Consider the following 19,505-nt stretch of genomic DNA (forward strand, 5'->3'; position numbering starts at 1 on the left):
GGACTTCAACTTTACCAGAGTCTTTTGTATGAGAGGAAATGGAGGAAACGCATATAGAAAGAGATTTGTCCAGTCCAGAAGAAAAGCATCTGCCTCGAGGCGATGAGGAGTATAGATCCTGGAGCAGAACTGAGGCAGCTTGAAGTTGTGGGGGGCTGCAAAGAGGTCTATCTGAGGCATTCCCCACAGAGAGAAAATGTGATGAAGGGGCATGGAATGGAGAGTCCATTCGTGAGGTTGTAGAAGACGACTCAAGTTGTCCGCCAAGGCATTGTCCGCCCCTTGAATGTAGACAGCTTTGAGGAAGGTGTTGTGGCATATCGGCCACTCCCAGACCTTCAGAGCCTCTTGACAGAGGGAGGCCGATCCCGTGCCTCCCTGTTTGTTGACATAATACATGGCGACTTGGTTGTCCGTGCGAATGAGGACTACACGGTCGCGAAGTAGATGCTGAAAAGCAATGAGAGCACTGAAAATCGCCCTGAGTTCCAGCAGATTGATGTGGCACTGACGATCCACACTAGTCCAATAGCCCCGAGTACGGAGACCATCTAGATGAGCTCCCCAAGCGTAAGTTGAAGAATCGGTCGTGAGAACCTTCTGATGGGGGGGAGGCGTGTGAAACAGTAAGCCTCTGGATAGATTGGAAGAGAGCATCCACTAGCGAAGAGACTGTATCAGAGCAGGAGTGACCTGGATGTGTTGAGTCAGAGAATCGGAAACCTGCGTCCATTGAGATGCCAGGATCCACTGAGGAATTCTTTTTTTTTTTTTTTTTTTTTAATTCTTTATTCATTTTTAAACTTTCATCAAGTGTACAAAATTCATAATAAACACTATTAATTAAACCACTTGAACATCTTATCAGTGTATCTTATAAATATAAATGCAACCCTCCCCCCACCCTCCTTCTAAGCCCATTATTCATTATAAGATCATAAACCCTCCCATTGAACCCCTCCCCTCCTTCAACTAAGTGGTGTATAATTAATGGAAAAATGAAGTAAAATCCCTTGTTCTGCTGAGCCAAAGGAACTGGCTCGATAGCTCGGAGCTGAAGCAAAGCTTGAGCTTCCTGAAGAAGAAGGGCGGTCTGGGCAGAGGAGGAAGGATACTCTCTTGGAGTATGTTCTGGAGGAACTTGTTGGAAATGAAGAGAGTATCCCTCCCTGACAATGGAAAGGACCCAGAGGTCGGTGGTAATAGTCGTCCATCGGTGGTAAAAATGAAAAGACGACCTCCGATAGGGAGAAAAACGGGGAAGGGCAGAATGACGGATGTTATGCTCTCTAGAAGACAGTCAAAAAGGATGAGGAGCCTTGGGCACAGCAGGTGGTTGAGGCTTTTGCTGCTTCTGCGGATGCTGCCTCTTAACAGGCTGACAAGTGGCAGGGGCCTGTTTTAGTGGAAAACGCCGTTGGTAAATCAGAGGCAGGCGTGAAGGATGAGAAGGCGCTGGCTTAGGCTTAGGACGGAGAATAGATTGGAATGATTTCTCATGGTCCGAAATCTTGGTCGCAGCCTCAATGGACTCATCAAAAAGGTCAGTACCAGCACAAGGTCACATTAGCCAGCCGGTCCTGCAGATTCGTGTCCATGTCGATGGTCCTGAGCCACGCCAGGCGTCGCATGGCCACCGAGCACGCAGTAGCCCGAGCAGACAGCTCAAAAGCATCATATGAGGACTGAAGCAATTGCAGTCAAAGCTGGGACAAGGAGGCCAGAAATTCCGGGAACTCAAAATGTGCTCGAGGATCCAAGTAAGTCATGAACTTGGGAAGGATGGATAGAAAAAATTTGAAATATGTAATGAAATGGAAATTGTAGTTGAGGACTCTGGAGGTCATCATGGAGTTCTGGTAAATTCGACGACCAAACCGGTCCATCGTCTTGCCCTCCCTGCCCAGTGGAACAGTGGCATATACTTGAGAAGGGTGAGACCGCTTCAATGAAGATTCCACCAGAAGGGACTGATGAGATAGTTGAGCACCATCAAATCCCTTATGATGAACCGTCCGGTATCTGGAATCCAATTTGCCTGGAACAGCTGGGATGGAAAAGGGAGTCTCCAGACAGCGGACAAAAGTCTGATCCAGAAGCTTATGAAAAGGAAGCTTCAGGGATTCAGCAGGAGGTTGAGGGAGATGCATCGTCTTGAGATACTCCTTGGAAAATTTGGACCCTGTGTCCAGTTGAATGTCCAAATCAGCTGCCATTTGACGGAGAAAAGAAGAAAAAGCTGGTCAGCCATAGCCAGGCCTCGAGAGGGACTCGAAGATGTCGAGGCTTCAGGATCCAATGAGGACGGTGATCTAGATGGAGAAAAGGATCGCATCGTGTCCTCGAGCTCCGGCAGTGGAAGAGGAGAAGTAGCCAGTGGGGAATACTGAAGAAAAGGCTGCTTCCGATGAGGCGAGGCATGCCTGGACGAGTGCCTCGAAGAATGTCTCGATCGATGATTCGAGCTGTGTGTGGAAGCAGGCCTCGATAAACGAGGCGAGTGTGTCTTCGCTGAGGCCCCCAGAGAGTGGATGGGGCTGGAAGCGGTGAATTGAAGCAGAGCTGGATGGCTGGAAGCACCACGAGGCACTCGCAAAGACTTGAGCCCTTGCATCGAGTGGATCGGTTCCAATGGAGGCATGGGCAAAGACTCTGCTCCTTGCAATGCATGCATCGATGCCAGACCAGACACTCGCAGAGACTCTGCTCCCTGTAGAGAGTGTGCGTATGGCTGAGGCACAGGAGGCAGCTCGTCCTTGTTGGAGACCTCCACATGCCCAGGCTGGATTTGTGAGAGAAGCTTCGGCCCCATATTAGTAAAGAGCTGAATGAACTGCTTCTCTAACAAGGTCTGGAACGAAGCCGGCAAGGATGGATCCGCGTCTCCAATGGGACCACCTGCATGGGCTTCGTGCTCCTTTGAGGCAGTGTGAGAGTGCTTGGACTTAGAAGCCTTGGGCACCTTAAGCACCACCGGGGGAATGGGCTGCTGTGCTACCTGACCTGAAGAGACAGAAGAAGGCACCGCAGCCAGCGTCGAAGGCTGAGCCGGAACAAACGAAGCAGGTTTGATGAGGCTCAGAACAGCAGACATGGAAGGCTGGAGAGCTTCAGATGAGGTCGAAGGGGAAGCACCATCGAAGACTCCATGCTGTAAAGCTGTTCCCACAAGAGGCAATGACGCTTGAAAGCCCGGGCTGTAAGTGTTGAGCAAGGCCGGCACGATTTTGGGAAGTGTTGAGGCCCAAGACACCGAAGGCAGCGTCGATGAGGGTCCGTCAGTGAAATCGCGCGCTGGCTGGGACATAGGCCGAAAAAGCTCCGCCACAAGATCGAAGCCGCGGGACTGCGGCCTCGTGGCCTGCCCAGTCGAACGGATGGAAGAATTTTTTTTTTTTAAAAACAATAAAACACGACGAAAATCAGCGATTGTGAGAAAAATAACCCAAAACCGCGGATTTAAGAAGGCACAAGTGAAAAAACTTCACGCAGAGAGTCGAAGATGGACTTCTCGGCTCCGCGGAAAAGTAAGAACTGAGGAGACGCGCCCTACGCTGGACAGGAAGGCACTCGCGCATGCGCGGTGCGGGCGACTCGAAACTTCGAGTTTCTTCAAGCAAGACTGCTTGTGAGGTGTCCGCATCGGGGCTCCGTTGAATCACGTCACCCATTAGTGAGAATACCTGCCTGCTTGTCCTGGGATAGAGAGAAATACAATTTTCTGAAGAAAAGAACAATAAAGGCAAATATGAAAGGGATGGGGTATAAAGCATCAGCTGAAAAATAGAGCTAAGGAAAAATTTAGCAGTTATAAGAGTCCTTAAATAGGAAACACTCCAGGTTACATAATAACATAGTAGATGACGGCAGATAAAGACCCGAATGGTCCATCCAGTCTGCCCAACCTGATTCAATTTAAATTTTTTTATTTTTTTTTTCTTCTTTGCTATTTCTGGGCAAGAATCCAAAGCTCTACCCGGTACTGTGCTTGGGTTCCTACTGCCAAAATCTCAGTTAAAACCTACTCCAGCCCATCTACACCCTCCCAGCCATTGAAGCCCTCCCCAGCCCATCCTCCACCAAACGGCCATATACAGACACAGACCAAGTACTGGCCTTAATTCAATTTTTAATATTATTTTCTGATTCTAGATCCTCTGTGTTCATCCCACGCTTCTATGAACTCAGTCACAGTTTTACTCTCCACCACCTCTCTCGGGAGCGCATTCCAGGCATCCACCACCCTCTCCGTAAAGTAGAATTTCCTAACATTGCCTTTGAATCTACCACCTCTCAACCTCAAATTATGTCCTCTAGTTTTACCATTTTCCTTTCTCTGGAAAAGATTATGTTCTACGTTAATACCCTTCAAGTATTTGAATGTCTGAATCATATCTCCCCTGTCTCTCCTTTCCTCTAGGGTATACATATTCAGGGCTTCCAGTCTCTCCTCATATGTCTTCTGGTGCAAGCCTCCTATCATTTTTGTCGCCCTCCTCTGGACCGCTTCAAGTCTTCTTACATCCTTCTGCAGATATGGTCTCCAAAACTGAATACAATACTCCAAGTGTGGCCTTACCAATGACCTGTACAGGGGCATCAACACCTTCTTCCTTCTACTGGCTATGCCTCTCTTTCTACAGCCCAGCATCCTTCTGGCAGCAGCCACTGCCTTGTCACACTGTTTTTTCGCCTTTAGATCTTCGGACACTATCACCCCAAGGTCCCTCTCCCCGTCCGTGCATATCAGCTTCTCTCCTCCCAGCATATATGGTTCCTTCCGATTATTAATCCCCAAATACATTACTCTACATTTCTTTGCATTGAATTTTAGTTGCCAGGCATTAGACCATTCCTCTAACTTTTGCAGATCCTTTTTCATATTTTCCACTCCCTCTTTGGTGTCTACTCTGTTACAAATCTTGGTATCATCTGCAAAAAGGCACACTTTTCCTTCTAACCCTTCAGCAATGTCACTCACAAACATATTGAACAGGATTGGCCCCAGCACCGAACACTGAGGGACTCCACTACTCACCTTTCCTTCCTCCGAGCGACTTCTATTAACCACCACCCTCTGGCGTCTATCCGACAGCCAGTTTCTAACCCAGTTCACCACTTTGGGTCCTAACTTCAGCCCTTCAAATTTGTTCAACAGCTTCCTATGAGGAACAGTATCAAAGGCTTTGCTGAAATCCAAGTAAATTACATCTAGCATATGTCCTCGATCCAGCTCTCTGGTCACCCAATCAAAAAATTTCAATCAGGTTCGTTTGGCACGATTTACCTTTTGTAAAGCCATGTTGCCTCGGATCCTGTAACCCATTAGACTCAAGGAAGTACACTATCTTTTCTTTCATCAGCACTTCCATTATTTTTCCAACAACTGAAGTGAGGCTCACTGGCCTGTAGTTTCCTGCTTCATCCCTGTGACCACTTTTATGAATAGGAACCACATCCGCTCTCCTCCAATCCCCAGGAATCACTCCCGTCTCCAGAGATTTGTTGAACAAGTCTTTAATAGGACTAACCAGAACCTCTCTGAGCTCCCTTATTATCCTGGAATGGATCCCATCGCTTTGTCCACCTTCAGTTTTTCAAGTTGCTCATAAACACTCTCCTCCGTGAATGGCGCAAAACCTACTCCATTTTCTCGTGTAATTTTGCCAGACAATCTCGGTCCTTCTCCAGGATTTTCTTCTGTGAACACAGAACAGAAGTATTTGTTTAGCACATTTGCTTTTTCATCATCACTCTCCACATATCAGTTCCCAGCATCTTTTAGTTTAGCAATTCCATTTTTCATCTTCCTCCTTTCACTAATATATCAGAAAAAATTTTTGTCTCCCTTTTTTACATTTTTAGCCATGTGCTTTTGCCAGACGTATCTCCCTCTTGGCTTCTTTCAATTTCACCCTGTAGTCCTTTCTGCACTCCTCTTCTTGGGTTTTTTTATATTTCACGAACGCCAACTCTTTCGCCTTTATTTTCTCCGCCACTAGTTTGGAGAACCATATTGGCTTCCTTTTTCTCTTGTTTTAATTGATTTTCTTCACATAAAGGTCCGTAGCCATTTTTATCGCTCCTTTCAGCTTAGACCACTGTCTTTCCACTTCTCTTATGTCCTCCCATCCTAACAGCTCTTTCTTCAGGTACTCTCCCATTGTATTAAAGTTTGAAATCTAGGACTTTAAGTAACGTGCTCTCCACTTTAGCCGTTATATCAAACCAAACCGTTTGATGATCGCTACTTCCCAGGTGAGCATCCACTCGAACATTAGAGATACTCTCTCCATTTGTGAGGACCAGATCCAATATCGCTTGTGGGTTCCGTCACCATTGGTCTGAGCAGAGCCTCTTGAAAGGCATCCACAATCTCCCTACTTCTTTCCGATTCCACAGACGGAACATTCCAGTCCGTATCTGGCAGGTTGAAATCTCCCAACAGTAGAACCTCCTCTTTCCTTCCAAACATTTGGATATCCGCAATCAGATCCTTATCAATTTGCTGCGATTGAGTCGGCAGTCTGTAGACTACACCCACGTAGATAGACGTTCCATCTTCTCTTTTCAGAGTGATCCATATCGCTTCTTCCTTTCCCCAGGTCCCTTGCATTTCGGTCACTTGGATATTAATCTTTACATAGAGAGCTACTCCTCCACCTTTTTGACCATCTCTGTCCTTCCTAAAAAGATTATATCCCGGTATGTTTGCATCCCATCCATGGGATTCACTGAACCATGTCTATGTGATAGCGACAATATCTAGATCTGCCTCTAACATCAGGGCTTGCAGATCATGAACTTTGTTGCTTAGACTGCGAGCATTTGTAGTCATTGCTTTCCAGCTATTTTTCAGCGGTAATCTCCTTTTTCGTATGGATTTTTGTTTCGTTTCACTTTCCGTTGCAATACTAAGAAATGAGTTTCTGATATTGTTTATGTTGCAATCTTTACTACTATCACATCTTTTCTTTTGCCGGGGGTGGTCTCTATAATTGTCCTTCATACATACACCACCCCCACCTTCTAGTTTAAATGCCTAGAAACATATTGTCTAAATTTCTCTGCCAGGTTTCTTTTTCCTGCTGTAGTAATATGTAGCCCATCAGTGCAATATAGCTTCTTGTCCTTCCATGTATTTCCCCATCCTCCTATGTACCTGAAGCCTTTTGAGCCATCTATTAAAGTCCTCTATGTTTTTCACTCTTTGCTTTCCCTTTCCATATGCAGGCAGTATTTCAGAAAAAGCTAAAGTCTTTACAAAAGGTTTCAAACCCTCACCTAGCTCCCGAAAAGTTTTCTGTGCTGCAAGTGTGGAGTTGTTGGCCAGGTCATTTGTTTCCAGATGGATAACATCAGTGTTAAAATCCTTAGTTTCTTCCTTAATTATAGTCAGTATTTACCTGGAACTCCTGGTAGCTGAGGATCCTGGAAGACATTTCACTATTTTGGTCTCCTCGCCTTGTGTTCCAAGGTTAATGCCTCTGATGATGGAATCCCCCAACAGTAATAGTTTTCTGTTTTTGGTTTTTTTATTTGTGCTTAGGGTGCGCTTGTTCTCTTGAGTTACCTTCATTGGTTCCAGTCCCACCTCCCTTCTGTTTCTTGAGTATCGCAGTACACTAGTGGAGTGAAGGAATTCTGTAGAGGTAATATCTTCTGTGTTGCAGTCTTCCTGAGCCTACTGTGACCCATTTATTCCTGGGCTGTTGTATTCTTTGAGGTAGAGGTGGTAAGTTGTATGATTTTGTGGAATGATGGAAGCTACTTTAATTGTATTCAATTCTTGTTTAAGTTTGTAGAGCTCCTCCTTAATACTAGCAAGTTGACAGATGGGGCAAACCTTAAGCCTCCAAATAGTGTGTCTTGGAATTAAAGCACCACAGTGATGGCATAGAATAAAGGTCATCTTGATTGGTTGTGAAGTGACTTGATTTGAGTAGTCCTGATTATTTGGGTCTCTATATATGAACAGTGGTCCCTAGAATGGGTGGGACTGTAAGTCTTACCCTTAGTCCTATGAAGAGGAAGAGGAAATAAGATTTAACGAAGGAAAGAGAAGGGTTTATTTTTTGTGTTTTTTTTTTTAAAGTAAGAAACAGGGAGGAGGAGAAATTAAGCAGATATAATGCTGAAAAACAGTGAAAAGAGCAGAATTTGAAATGCTGAGTAACTTAGCTTTTAGAAATTCACAAGGCAGACTTGTTCACAGCACTGTCCCAAAGATAATGCAGTTAACCTTAGTAGTAAATCAGAGCCCCTCCCATCTACACCTAATCAGCAGACACAGTGGTTGAAAACTAGTAAGTCAGAAATATAGGCTCTATACCACCCTAAAACATAGGATTTTAAACAAAAATGCAAGTTACTTTTTAATTCCATATTCTTATCTTCCCTTAGATATAATGGTACATGGCAACTTGCACCACCCAGAGCCATTGCAAAGTTTTATACAACTGCAATGTGTTTGGGAGGAGTTGTACTTTGACCCAGGGGAAATTCCACTTACTACCCGGTGCTGTGACCTCAGCTAATTAGCTGTTGCATTGGGTCGAGGTAGCGCTGAACTCCAGAAGGAGCTGGAGGGTTTTCAGAGGCACCATTTTAACACTAAGAAAAGCTTCCAAATATCAACCACCACCTGGTGTTCCTTCACAGAGCCTACCTGTTCCTCTCCAACCAACCCAGGCATCTTCATTGCAAGTGTTCAGCTATATGAGTCCAGATTTTTAAATGCATGTTAAGAAAGATGGGTCTATGTGATGCAGGAAGCAAAGGGTCTTTTCCAGGTTTAGAAAGTAGTTGTTAAAGCATGGTTTGAATGAATTGAAAAAACCCTTAGATATAGCTTGTATGTAATAAGCTTCTGAAGGATCTATAAGACGGGTCTGCAGCATCTTAACAAATTTCCCACTATACCTATCTAGACCCAGGGATTCATGTGATTGAAGATGTGCAATAGCCAATTTGATTTCCTCTCCTGTAATAGGACCATTAAGATCCTCACTGTCAGATGAAGATAATACTGGTAGGGAGAGACCACTAAGCAACACATCAAGCTTCAGAAGAGTATAGGCTTTGATAATACTTTGTGAAAATGGTTTCTAATTCCAATTGATGAATGACTACCTGCCCGCTAGGATCCTTCAAAGCTGAAATGATTATTCAACCCCTCCAAGACTTAGATTCACTAAAAGCATACTTGGCTTATTTCCATATTTGTAGCTCTGATACTTATAATATTGCTGAGATTGTACTGTTTTTCCCCTGAATCAATATAATGCAGATTACTCTCATAAACAGGTATGCTTGTTAGCTGAAGTAGGGGAATGTTGATACACTTCAACCTCCCACACACAAACTCTAGATCTGAGAAGCTAACTGCTTTCTTTTGTTAACATATGCAATAATTTCCACTCTTATAACAGCTTTCACTGTATTCCAAAACAGAAATAGATCATCTGCATGTTGTTGATTGAAAGCACAAAGACATGTCCATTTCTGCACTAAAAAATCTAGAAAACCCTTGTACCCATAAAGGTGTGCTGAGAATTTCCATTTAAAACCCCCTCCTTTGTCCTATCCCAGTTCTTCAATTTCCACAAATATCATTGCATGGTCTGAAATTACAAGAAGACCTATATCTGCTTTCAAAACCCTGGGAAATACAGCCGTTGATAGAAATATAAAATCTATCTTGGACTTTAGAGTTATGGGGCTCATAATAAAAAAAAACAAAAAACCCACGTCTAAAAAGTGGCCTAAATGGCTACTTGGAGGATCAAAAAGCCTGATCATCCAAGTACCCATAATCAAAGCTGGTTTTAGACATATATAAAACCAGCTTAGGCCTTTCCCCTACCTCTAAACGCACAGAGAGAAAAGAGGCGTTTCTAAAGGAGGGGAAAGGGCGGTGGTGGGCCGACCTACACCTAGGCGTGCAGTAGGTATAACCAAAACTTTAGGCAGGTTGCCTAGTCGGCACTTATACGTTTTGACTTAGACCAAGTCAAAACAGGTATAAGTGCCAAAAAGGGGCCGCTGAACTGATGGTGGCTGCTGCGATCAGCTCAGCGACCCCAGCAACCTGCCTACCCCCTACAGCAATGATCGTGGCAGGAGAGATGGCTCATCTCCCTTGCCACGATCCACCCTTCCCCCCCCCAACGATCAGGGCAGGAGGGAGCCCAAGCCCTCCTGGCCCTGCGCTTTCCAACCCCCCCTCCCCCCACGACCCGCCAGGAGGGAGCCCAAGCCCTTCTGGCCACGTGACCCCAACCCTCTACAAGATCGGGCAGGAGGGAGCCCAACCCCTCCTGCCCAGGTGGACCCTCTACCTCACTAAATTATGGGCAGGAGGGATCCCAGGCCCTCCTGCCCTCGAATCGACCCCCCCCCGAACCTCTGATCGGCCCGACCCGCGACCCCCCTGGCCAACCCCACGACCCCCCCACCCCCATTCTCACCCCCCATACCTTGAAAACGTTGGCTGGACAGGCGGGTGCCAAGCCTGCCCGTCCGGCAGGCCAGCCAGCTCCGGAATGGGGCCGGATTGGCCCAAGTGGCTCAAACCCTGCCCACAGGTGGGGCCTGAGGCGCCTGGGCCAACCAGAATAGGCCCAGGAGCCTTAGGCTCCTCCTGTGGGCGGGGCCTTAAGCACAGGGGCTTGGCACCTGTCCGTCCGGCCAACATTTTCAAGGTATGGGGGTGGGATTGGGGGTCAGCTGGGGGGCCGCAGGTCGGGGGAGCCTATCAGGGGTTCGGGAGGGCGGTCGTGGGGGGGTCGATTCGAGGGCAGGAGGGCCTGGGATCCCTCCTGCCTGTATTTTAGTGGGGGTGGGGGGTAGGGGGTCCATCTGAGCAGGAAGGGTTGGGCTCCCTCCTGCCCGATCTTGTACGGGGTGGGGGTCGCATGGCCAGGAGGACTTGGGCTCCCTCCTGGCCGGATTGGGGGTAGGGGGGCTGGAAAGCGCAGGGCCAGGAGGGCTTGGGCTCCCTTCTGGTCCCATCGGACTCGGGGGGGGGAATTGGGGATCGCGGTGCAGGAAGGCTTGGGCTCCATCCTGCCCCGATCATTGTCGGCGGGCCCAGGAGGGCTTGGGCTCTCTCCTGGCCCGATTGTTGTAGGGGGGGGGGGCGTGGATTCTGTAACCGGTGTTGTTTTTGACAGACACCGGTTATAGAATCCAGCTTTTAGGCAAAGGACTGGCTCCTCCTTCACCTAAAAGCCCTTGTTTTGGACATTTGGGGCTTAGGCTTTTTTTAGGTTGATTATAGGGTATAAGTTTAGATGTAGTGGTGGTCTGGGCGTTTAAACAGCTGAACGTAGAGGCAGGCCATTATCAAAAAAACCCTCCTTTTGGACGTTTTTTTTGATAATGGACATTTTCCCTGCTTCTACTTTCAACGTTTAAGGCCTTAGGCCAAAAGGGGACTTAGACGTTTGGTTTTTTTTTTTATTATGCCCCTCCGCATACCTTAGAAATATTAATAAAATCTTTGTCCCCAGGGTGCAAAACTCTCCAAGGATCGATGACGTTCAAATATTTAAGAAGAGTGATTAATCCCATATCAGATTATACTGTAGGACTGTATTTGTTGTCCAGGGTGGCATGTAAAGACAACATTAAAATCACCTGTCAATATTAAATTGGAATGCACAAATGGAATTAGCACTGGTTCATATTAGGGGCATCTATAGACACTATTGTAACCAATATTTCGTTAAGCTTTCTATGGATACGCACGTGGAGGGGCATAATCGAAAAGGATGTCTAAGTCCGTTTACGTCCATCTCGCAAGTCATCCAAAGTAAAAAAAACAGCTCAAGACACATTTTCGAAAAATACATCCAACTTTTTTTTCGTTTCAAAAATCATCTAATTATACGTCCTGCCGATCTGCTAAATCGTCCATCTTTATACCACATTTTCGTCCAACTTTCCGTCCAAGTCTAAAACGCCTAGAACAAGCCCTGTTGGATGTGGGAGGGGTCTGCAAAGTGATGGACTGCACACCCAGACATGCCACCTAAATAGTGGGGTATCTTACAGGGCACTGCTGTGAACTTCACAAAAAGGGTGCCATGGCTTCTCCTCACTACAGCTCCCTTATAGGTCATGGTGAGCCCCCCAAACCACCTCCAGAATCCCCTAGACCCACTTATCTACCACCCCAATAGCCCTTATGGCTGCAGGAGCCACTTATATGCCAGTAGAAAAGGGTTTTGGGGGTGTACAGAGCAGTGCACATGTTTAAGTATCAATGCAGTGATTACAGGGGCTTATGGGCATGGGTCCTCCTCTCTATGGATGACTTAAGCTGCCTCTGTGCTGGACGACTAGGCTTTCCTATGCCAGGCGGCCAGTTGATGATGGTCTGGAGGTTGAATTTTAAAGGTGTGATTAATATTTTTATGGAGGTGGGGTGGGTTGGTGATCATTGGGGTAGTGTGGGGGGGTCTGTATTATGTGCTTTCAGTGCTTATCTGGTGAGTTTAGGTGGGTTTTTGTGACTTAGACCATATTTTACATAATTTAAGTCACAAAGTCCAAGTTCCATCAGTCGTCGGGTGTATAACTTTCGGATATACATGCTGTACGACTAAGTCTAAGCATGCCCAACTCACTCCTAACTCACGCCCTCGACACTCCTCTCGAAACGCCCTGTTTAGCTTTGGTAGTTCAGCGGCACTATGAAGGCCTAGGTCGTTCAGAAATACGTCCAAAACCCGTTTTTAGTTATCGGCACTTGGACATATTTGAGAAATGTTCGTCCAAGTGCGGACTTAGGCCGGTTTTTGGACAAATTTCTCTTTTGATTATGAGCCCCATAGTGCCCCTCAGGGTCCTGAATTAATTGAGATAATTGAAAGGTGACTGATTTGTGGAGAACAGTCACTCCAGTTCTTGTTTCCTGAAGAAGTGGAATAGCAGTGTTGCACCCATTCAACTACAAACATTTGTTGCTTAACAGAAGTAAGCTTATATCTATTGAGCATTTGCAAAATTTTAGACAGTGTGATAGGTGAGTTCTCTCCTAATACATTCCAGGAGCAGATTTTCAACATATTAGATTTCATGGTATATGGAAACTAGGCACTTTCATTAATCACCTTATATAGTCTCTATGTTTAATCACATTCAATAAACTGTATTATCAGCTGGTGCTGATTAGTGAACACTCAGACCCACAACTTTCATCCCAGTGAAAAAATCACGGAGTAGCTGTGTAAGAGACCATCATCGTTGTTCACAGAGTAAATCACATATCCACAAAACCTGCATGTGCTGAAGTGTCCAGCCACCATCCCAACACCTCACTGAAACCTTTAGAACCTGCTTGCAAATTATGTACCTCAGTAAAGAGAAAATCTACAAATATCTGGTATCCTATTGAGAATTCTCAGTCTAGGAGCAATAGCACAGCACTTGGGGAATACCCAAACTCCCCCCCACACACACACACCTTACTCCCAAAGCCCCCAAACCATTCAATCTCCACTCTCCCACTCATGCTGTCCAGCTCTCACACCCTCAACCCTGGTTATAGCCTATTTCTCTGAAATAGAAAATAATTAAATCATGCTAATCTAACAAAGATACCACACCTACCATTTGGCCATTTAGCATTGTCTAATCATCCACACACAGCCACACTCTCAAACACATCTAGCCTTATCAGTGCAATAGTATTCTTACATAAAACCCTAAATAAATTTGTCCAAATTATTGGCAATTGGGAACACCCCAATTTTGTGTAGAACATGAAAGCAGTGAATCGCCACTCATAAGTTTGTCACTCAAAAGGTCCTTAACGTCCAGAGCAAGGAAAAATTTAACTTAGTCAAAAATACAGAATAGAGCTCTATAAATCCACAGATCAACAGCTGAATAAAGTGCAGAAGCAAGGAGGCCAATGTGAGGCCAAACTGCTAGCAGTGTACACACCATAAGTCAACCTTGCACATATGTTAAAACCCCCCCCAAAAAAAACAGTAAATGGCAGCAGAATAAAGACCTGAACAGTCCATTAGAGAATGACATGGGAGAAAAAATTTGGTCCCCATCTCCATCCTGTCCCCATGAACTCTGGCCCCATCTCTGGCCCTTCCTCGCGAGCTCGGTCCCCGTCTTCACCTCATCCCCACAAACCATCTGATCCCATCCACAGAAGCCTCAAATAGTTTTATACTGAACCTATTTTATTAAAGTATAAAAAGAAACAATATTCTGTACAATTGTCATTTTATAAATCAGAGTTCTGGCTGCTGAACTAGAGGAAGAGATCTTCCACTGGCAGGGCTTTGTTTATAAATGTTTATCAACACAGCTACAACATTTCTTTATCCTAAAGCAAAAAAGAAAAGAAAATTGTTTTTTTCTACCTTTGTTGTCTGGTTTCTGCTTTCCTCATCTCGTCATTCTCTTCTTTCCATCCACTGTCTGCCTTCTCTCTGCCTCTTCCATATGGCATCTGCTCTATTTCTATGCCTCTACCAGAATCTGTCCACCTCTCCCTTCCATCTCTCCCTCTCCCCTCCACTCCTCCAATTGGTCTGGCACCAATCTTCTACCCTACGCTCTCCCACGGTCTGATATCTCCGTCTTCCCTTCCATCTCTCCCTCTTCCAGGTGATTTTTAGCATCTCTTTCCTCCCCTCAAATCTGGTATCTCCCTAATCCAGCATGTGCCCTTTTTTCTTTATCCCCTCCTTCCAGTATGTGCTCCCCTTTCTCTCTCCTCCCCACTTCCCTTCAGCATCTGTTCCATTCTTTCCCCTCCTCATTTACATCCAGTGTCTGTGCCTCCCTCTCCACTTCCTTCCAGTGTCTTGTCCCCTCTCTCCTCCTCACTTCCATGCAGCTTCAGTTCCTCCCTCTCCACTTCCCATCAGCATCTGCTCCCCTCTCTCTCATCCCCACTTCCATGCAGTGTTTGCTCCTTCCTCTTCCCGTCTCTCCTTCCCACTTCCATGCAGCACCTGCTCCCCCTCTCTCCCCATTTCCCTTCAGTGTCTATTTCTCTCTCCCCTCCCCCTCTCCACTTCCCTTCAGCACCCTTCATGTGGTCCAGCGCCCTTCAGCAGCCCCCTCCTGATCACCATGGTCCAAGCATCTCTTCCCCTTATTGGGGCATCTCCCTCTGTCCCTTCCCCCTCACCTATGCTGGCAATTTGCAGTTTTCTGTCTCTGAGCGACCCAAGGCTTTTCACAAGTTGCGCATGTAGCTGCACCAAAACTTCTCTTCTGATGCAACTTCCTGTTTCCATCTGTTTGCATCAGAGGAGAAGTTTCAAGGCAGCCGAGAATAGCAGAGAGCTGTTAAAAGGCGTATTGTTGAAAAGCTCAAATGCCGATAAATAGAGAGGGGCTCAGGAGCTTGAGGCACACACCTCTGCTCTCTAGCTCAGCATCACGTGACTCCCCTGAAGCTCTTAAAATTTAAAGTGACAGTTCACTTTTCAGACTATCCATGCCAGGCTCCATGGATGATGTCACTCATATGTGAGAATAAGCTGCCTGCTTGTCCTAGGATAAAGCACAGTAACTTACCATAACAGTTGTTATCCAGAGACAGCAGGCAGATATTCTCAACATGTGGGTGACTTCCAAGCTAACCAGAAAGGGATGGTGGGAGTGTTGGCAATTTAGGAGAATAAATGTTTTAAGATTGACTGGCCAAAATGGCCGTCTCTTCTGGAAAAAGTATCCAGACAATAATGAGAGGTGAAGATGATGGGACAAAAGCATGCTGGACGAAGCCATGCCGAAATTTTGGCACAGACAATTGCGCGCAAGACTCTAGCCTACCGCTGGAAAACTTAATTTTAAAGAGCTCTGATGAGGTATGTGGGGGGGAACACCCCCACTTTCCTTAGTATTGTTCGTGCTGCCGTTGGGGGATGTGGGTGGGGGTGCAACCCCCACATTATACAGGAAACTTAACTTTTTCCTAAAAAATCAGGAAAAAGTTAAGTTTCCTCTATAATAGGGGTTCCAACTCCCCAACCCCCCCCAATGGCAGCACAAACACTATTAAGGAAACTGGGGGGGTTCCCCCCTCACATCTCTCGTTGGAGATCTTTAAAATTAACTTTTCCAGCAGCGCGCTGGAGTCTTGCGCCCAATTGTCTAGGCTCAAATGTCGGCGCGGCTTTGTCCCGTGCGCAAATGACTGTGAACCGAGGTGAATGTATGAACTGAGGACCAAGTGGCAGCCTTGCAGATTTCCTCAATAGGAGTTGATCTGAGGAAAGCTACAGACGCCGCCATCGATAATCGAGGGGTAGGAGACCGTATAACCTTGTGAGACTCCCTACTTCTAGGAGGAAACTCTTTGGGCTTCTTGGAAGCTAGGTGCCTTGAGGACGAGGTATGCTTTGACAAATGCCTCGAACGAGGTCTGTCCACATCATCACCAAGAGATCGAAGAGCTGGAGATTCGGACCTGGTAGGACAAGGTGAGGAGTCACTGGAGGACAATGGCCAAGACTGACGAGGTTTGTCTCGAGGTGCCTCGATAGCATGCTCAGGCTGGCTTGCAGGGAGCAGGGCAGAGGCAGGGGAAAGCTGAGCAAAGACCGAGATAATCTGTGTAGTCAATATAGCTTTCAGCATGTCCTCGAAGACAGGCACCGAGACCAATGGATCTGGTCTTTGAGGTGCAGCAGTGCGCTCCAATGAGGGCGACCTCGATGATGAGTATTCCCTATGTTTGGAGGCACGCTTGGATGAGGGTCTTGTAGAGGCTGGCACGACTGCACTCGTTGCCTGGATTGCCTGAGACTCATCTGGAGGCTTCTTAGGGAGCGTACCTGCGGAAGGAAGAGGAGACTTGCCTGAGGACGGAACCTTAAGAGGCACAGCAGATGAGGCCTTCAAGGTCAGGGGCTTGATAGACGAGGCCATCACTGAGGTTGAGGCTTTCTCTGCAGACTGCTCCATAGGCCCGAAAAGCTCAAGGATTTTTGCATGACGTCTGTGAAGAGCTCGTTTCTGAAGGGTAGCACAGCATGGGCAGGACTCAGGACAATGTTGAGGTCCTAAGCACTTTGATAAATAAAATAAAATAAACGAAAAAGAAAGCCGCAGTGCGAGAAAGGCACTTAGTGAAACTGCAGAGCTGAGAAACAGGGTTTCTTGGTTCTACGGAAAACTAAGAACTGAGGAGATGCGCAACCTGACTCGGGCGGGAAGGCACACACGCATGCACGGTGCAGCACTCGCGAGCTCTTAAAAGATCTTCAAGCAAGTCTGCTTGTGAGGCTGTCCGCTGCGGGGCTCCGTGGATGATGTCACCCACATGTTGAGAATATGCTGCCTGCTTGTCCTGGGATATCTCTTTCCTCAGAGGGATCTCCATTGACCACTACCTTCTGTCACCTTTCACTTAACTAGTTCCTGACCCAGTCCTTCACTTTGGGGCCTATCCCGAGGGCACTCAGTTTATTATACACCTGTGAGGAACACTGTCAAAGGCTTTGCTATAATCTAAATATACCATATCTAGCACACTCCCTCAATCCAATTATCTGGTCATCCAGTCAAAGAAATTGACAAGACCTGCTTCTAGTAATCCATGTTGCCTCGGGTCCTATAATCCACTGAATTCCAGAAACTGCACTATTCTCTGTTTTAAAAGTGTTTCCATTAAATTACCAGCCTGAAGTTCCCCTACTTCTTCCTTATTTCCACTTTTGTGAAGAGGGGACCACATCCGTCCTTCTCCAGTTCTCTGGTACCACTCCCAATTCTAGAGAACCAATTAAAAGGTCAGCCAGTGGAGCTACCAGAACTTCCCTAAATTCCTTAGGTACCCTTGGATGTATACCATCTGGCCCTATCGTTTTGTCCACCTTTAGTGTAGCTAGCTTCTCATGAACACAATCCTTTGGAAATTGATCAGGGTCTACAACACCTCCATCCATATTTGCATTTGTCTTCTGTGGTCCTGTTCCTGGCGCTTCAGCAGAGAACACAGAACAAAAATATTTATTAAGCAAGTCAGCCTTATCAGCTTCTCCATATTCCTCCCCTTTAAGTCTCACAATGCCACTTTACCTAAAAAAAAAGTCTTGTCCCCCCCCTTTTATCGTGTTGGCTATTTTTATTTCCAGTTGCATCTTTGCTTTCCTGACTACTTGATCAACCTCTCTTAACTTTTCCAAATATTTTTTGCCTGTCTTCCTCTTTCTGCAATCTTTTGTAGTTTATGAAAGATAACCTCTTTTTCTTTACCTTTTCAGCTACCAATTTTGAAAACCAAAGTGGCTTTCTTTTCATTACTTTCCTTACAAAATGATTTTCTGCCCATAGAATAGCTCTTTTCAGTTTTGTCCACTGCATTCCTACTTCTTCCAGATGTTTCCATCCAGACAATTCCTTGACATAATCCCCCATCTGAACAAAGTTACTTTTTTAAAGTCTAGAACCTATACTTTTCAATGAGCCCTCTCTACACTTGTCTTAATATTAAACCACACCATAAGGAGATCACTGGATGCCAGATGAAACCCACTGCAACATCTGAAACACTTTCCCCATTGTAAGCATTAAGTCCAGTATGGCCCCATCCCATGTGGGCTCCATTACCAACTGCTGGAGCAATTCTCCTTGTAGAGAATCCAGGATCTCCCTACTTCCAGAAGACCCTACAGTAAGGATACCTCAATCAACATCTGGCATGTTAAAATTATCTTTTAGTAATACTTCCCCTTTTACAGCTATATTCTGGATGTCTTCTATTAAATCTGTCCACTTTTTCTATCTGTGAAGGAGGCCTGTATATCACACCAATGTAAATATGAGGGTCATTCCATAAATAATGCACACTATTTTAAAAAATTTACGTGTTTTTTTTATTTTTCAAGTATTTCTTTACATTCCTTCAATATATTCTCCCTGTTTTGCAATGACCAAGTCCCAACATCTGGGAAGCTTCATTATTCCATCCAAGACACCGTTTTAGTTCAGTTGCCGAATGACTCGGGTACCGGCGGAAGAAAGCTCTTCCAGATATGCAAAAGGTTGTTTCAACTTTGAAAAAAGGTCAAAGTCTGGTGGTCTCATGTCTGGACTGTAGGGAGCATGAGGTAACACCACCCAGCCATATTCGTGTAGTTTTTCAATGACATTCCCTAGGTACAGGCGAGTGTTGTTGTGAAGAATGAGTGGCCCAGCCAAGAGCAACTGAGGTTGGGTTTTGTGCATTTTTCTGCAAAAAATCACGATAATACACTGCTGTGACAGTTCTTCCACATGGAACTTTGTCTGTGATTATGATGCCTTCATGATCATAAGCAAAAATCATCATTTGTTTGACTTTTGATTGAGCTCATCAAAATCTTTTTGGTCGTGGGGAAGATGGAGCTCTCCACTTGTCACTGAATGAAAAACTAAGCAAATACGGCTGGGAGGTGTTACTTCATACTCCCTACAGTCCAGACATGAGTCCACCAGACTTTGACCTTTTTCCAAAGTTGAAACAACCTATGTGTGGA

This window comes from Geotrypetes seraphini, chromosome 1 (assembly GCF_902459505.1).
Source record: "Geotrypetes seraphini chromosome 1, aGeoSer1.1, whole genome shotgun sequence".
NCBI lineage: Eukaryota > Metazoa > Chordata > Amphibia > Gymnophiona > Dermophiidae > Geotrypetes > Geotrypetes seraphini.